The sequence below is a fragment of the Eleutherodactylus coqui genome, chromosome 11, assembly GCF_035609145.1.
Source record: "Eleutherodactylus coqui strain aEleCoq1 chromosome 11, aEleCoq1.hap1, whole genome shotgun sequence".
Taxonomy (NCBI): Eukaryota; Metazoa; Chordata; class Amphibia; order Anura; family Eleutherodactylidae; genus Eleutherodactylus; species Eleutherodactylus coqui.
This window is the reverse complement of record NC_089847.1, coordinates 14,419,325-14,423,993: the sequence shown is the minus strand read 5'-3', so window position 1 is coordinate 14,423,993 and position 4,669 is coordinate 14,419,325.

Here is a 4,669-nt window from a genome sequence, read left to right as displayed (position 1 = left end):
TCCCAACTCGATTATTCGAGATTCTATGCGCAAAAGAATTAGCCTCCAAATTTTACATACGGAATGTAATTTTCTCACATAGAAACTTGAAATTTGGCATGGGCATTGAATATGTCATAAATAGGAAACGCTAATGGGTCCCAACTCCATTATTCAATTCTATGCGCAAAAGAATTAGCGTCCAACATGTTCTATAAAGCTGCATTGTGATGTCATTAAGGCTCTATTATGACACGTACAGCTTGGAACCACTAGAGCACGCCAGCCAATTACCATTGGAGTTGGAAGTGGGTAAACAAGTACTAGGATATCTTCCTAAGAAGCCACAGCAGCCGGATAAATTGTATGTTCCACCCAACGGCTATTTTATTCAGCCCGCAAGGGGGAAGCAGCGGCCTACAAAATCTAATTCTCTCATTTCCTGATGAGATAGATAGATAGATAGATAGATAGATAGATAGACTGTATGCAATAACCCTGATAGATAGATAGATAGATAGATAGACTGTATGCAATAACCCAGATAGATAGACTGTATGCAATGACACGTACAGCTTGAAACCATAAATACTAGAGCACGCCACCATGCCCCCCTCCCCCCAACGATTCTCCCAGCAGTCATGCCTCCGCTCCCCCGCCAGCGATTCTCCCAGCAGTCAGAATGTCTCCCATCCCCCCCCCAGCGATTCTCCCAGTCAGAATGTCTCCCATCCCCCCCCCCAGCGATTCTCCCAGTCAGAATGTCTCCGATCCCCCCCCAGCGATTCTCCCAGCAGTCAGAATGTCTCCCATCCCCCCCCAGCGATTCTCCCAGCAGTCAGAATGTCTCCCATCCCCCCCCCCAGCGATTCTCCCAGCAGTCAGAATGTCTCCCATCCCCCCCCCCAGCGATTCTCCCAGCAGTCAGAATGTCTCCCATCCCCCCCCCCCAGCGATTATCCCAGCAGTCAGAATGTCTCCCATCCCCCCCCCAGCAATTCTCCCAGCAGTAAGAATGTCTCCCCCTCCCCCCCCCCAGCAATAAGAATGTCTCCCCCCCCAGCAATTCTCACACAACGGCTATTTTATTCAGCCTGGAAGGGGGAAGCAGCGGCCTACAAAACCTCAGTGGTCGCTGCTGCCGTCATCTAGATATATAAAAACGAAGTATGTATGTATGTCTGTCTTCGCAGCAACGCGCGACGGGTACGCTAGTTATGTATAAAGCAGGCTTCAGGTTTCCTGATTTGACTTCTTATCATATAACTATACATTTTTTTCTTTATAGCCAACATGTCACCTGAAGAGCAGGAAAGAGAGATCGATGTAGAGGAAAACCAAAACATCGAGACCAACAATGAGGAGGCAGAACTGGTGAAAGACAGCTTTGTGGAACAGGAAATACAAGCAGAACACCAATGTCTTAATTACCTGATCCACATCATGGAAGATCTGTGCACCCAGTACAATGCTGCTAATTTGGAAATACTGGCAGAGTACAATCACATTAACGACCAAATCCAGAGCCTCGAAGATCTGTACATCCAGCGCTATAATGCAGAGGATGAACAGACTGGAAAAGAACTAATGGAGAGTAAAGTAGAAGATAACGAAGAAGTAAAGATCAAGGAAGTTGGAGAAGATGGACTGGAAAACTCAGAGAGCACCAAGAATAGCCAAAGAGCTTCAGATTTTGTCCGCCAGCTCTTTTATTACTGGAGAACGTGAGATCGGGTTATGGTCTTCAGCCTGTGCCCAGCTGATTGATGCGCACTCCCTATATGATTAATCTGGATCCTGCTCCTGCAGGTGGTTGTGTGGAGCTTTAATCCTTTGCACAGAAGGTGAAGCGTGCTTTCACTTTAGATATTTGTGTAACTCTGCTTGGCTCTTGGAGGGTTTTGGCGTATCAAGGAGGTCTTTGCTTCTTTCTCTGTTGGATGTCACTATTTTGGGATGTTCTGTCGCTTTATGCGGTTCCCTGTGGTGATGTAAGGAGTTATCTGTGCATTATATGCATCTCGTTCTTCAGCGGTGTCTGGTTGATGGTTGCGGAGAAAGTGAAAAGGGAATACAAGGTTTTTTCAGAGCGAGTATCTTTATGCAAGAGGGGGTGAGGTTCTGCCACTACCCTGGTCCACGTTGACCAAGATCTGATCAAGAAAAACGGTATATCAGGTCTCCCTAGCTTAGCGATCGAGAGCTAATTGGAGCTTGTGAGGCCTATCCAGGTCTCGGATGATTGAGTGCTTCCAGGCCTGTTCTCTTTCTGTGTCTCCTAGGCTTGATGGGGTAAGGGGGTCTCCTGCCGAGATTCCTCTTTGCGGTTATATCTGGAGGTACTGTGACACGGTCCTCCCACCCCCAGACTTGCCTCTGCTTAGACCTCTGAAGCAGCTGTAGGCTGCAAATTTCAAGGCTTGGATTTGTTGCATTTTTGAACCCCAATTTTTTAAAAACATGGCAAAAAAACTGCAGGAGGTATTCGACCCCCCCCATACGTTAAGAAACTGCACACTTTAAATCCACATGTGGCTTTTAATAAACAATACATGCAGGTTTTTGATGCATTTTTTAAATTTTGTAGAAAAATGTGCAATAATATACAAGAGATACCCGGGTTATACCAGCGTGGTCTATATCACTATATACAGGGAGATGCATATACATTTTCTGTATATAGGGATATTGACCATGCTGGTGTAAGGTCGGGGGGGGTTCCATTATAGATGTGGCTCAAAATACTGGAAGAAAATGCTCTGCATGCAACGCTTTTCCTTTCATCCAAAAACTGGTCGGAAGTCTGATGAACCCCATTATAGTCATTTGGGTCTATTCGGCACTGTTTGGTTCCATTCGGCCACTGGGATTCCTAACCTGGGTATCTCCTGTTTATAATTATATATGTACAGCTGCTATAAGCTATACATCCTGTATATAGGAATATACCAGCATTACGACATCACTACATACGGGGGATGTTTAGCTTATACCAGTAGAACATATATAATTATATAGAGGAGATTTCGAGGTCATATCAGCATGGTTCATATCACTATATACAGGAGATGTATAACTTATACAGGCTGTACATATAGAATTACATATAAGATACACAGGTTATACCAGCTGTATATAGTGATATAGACCATGCTGGTATAACCTGGGTATCCCCTGTATGATTCAATCATCTCTAAAGCAAACCTTGTGCTCGGGATGTAAGATTCCAGGTCACGGGCTGCGGCTCGGACATTTGGTGAGGACTACAAGTAACAGAATGCTGTGGACACAGCTCCACCCATTCTATATTCTGCAGGGGAAAGCAAAGGAAAGTCTCCATTAGATACAGCGAGTATCAGGCTGGCACACGCTATGCACAAGTCTATAGGAATGTACACAAGATCATCATACACCGGCTGTCACGGCTTTTTACGCAGCTCTTACAAAACGTTTCTCATTATGGGGGCGGCATCTTTGCCATTCTTCTGATATTACATGGGGCAATATTTTCAACTCCCAACTGTTACCTTCCTATTTATACCCCAGAGAAAACTGGAAATACTCAGTAGCCTAGAGGGTAAACAAGGGTGTAAATACTTTGACAGTGAGGCCCCAATGATAGATGAAGTCTGCACTGCAAAGCTCTTCTACCACCTCTCAGGTTTCAGTGTCAGTCCCTTTTAGGACCAGCTCGCCGGGCCTCTAGTTCTTAACCCAACATGCGCAGTCCAAAAGTCACTGCCATAGGCAAACATAGGCGGGCTCCGGTAAATATACACGCAGCGTATTATGTGAGCCCGGCCTCAGGAGTACGGGAGGCATGGCTTATTTTAGAACATTGCTTTTGACCGCTTTCTTGAGTGGCCACTACTTATGGAGTGGAATGAGTGTATAATGAAGCGGCTCCCCCTACGGTCCAGCTCTGCTCCTACATAGACCTTCCCCATTAATTACTGCAGGGTTTTACTCCTTTATCATTACAACTTCACTAATAGAACATTAGAGATCATTTCAGAGTTGGAGGAAAACAGGACTTCAGTCTCATCTACCGGCCAGGAAGTGACAACCACCTGTCTCGATATCTGTACATAGCCGAGATCACAGGCAATGGTCATTACTTTTTATTATTTTTTAACATCCATAACTTATCTTATCCCAAGTTACATCCTGTATTATACTCCAGAGCTGTACTCACTATTCTGCTGGTGGAGTCACTGTGTACATACATTACTTATCCTGTACTGATCCTGAGTTACATCCTGTATTATACTCCAGAGCTGCACTCACTATTCTGCTGGTGGAGTCACTGTGTACATACATTACTTATCCTGTACTGATCCTGAGTTACATCCTGTATTATACTCCACAGCTGCACTCACTATTCTGCTGGTGGAGTCACTGTATACATACATTACTTATCCTGAGTTACATCCTGTATTATACTCCACAGCTGCACTCACTATTCTGCTGGTGGAGTCACTGTATACATACATTACTTATCCTGAGTTACATCCTGTATTATACTCCAGAGCTGCACTCACTATTCTGCTGGTGGAGTCACTGTATACATATATTACTTATCCTGAGTTACATCCTGTATTATACTCCACAGCTGCACTCACTATTCTGCTGGTGGAGTCACTGTGTACATACATTACTTATCCTGTACTGATCCTGAGTTACATCCTGT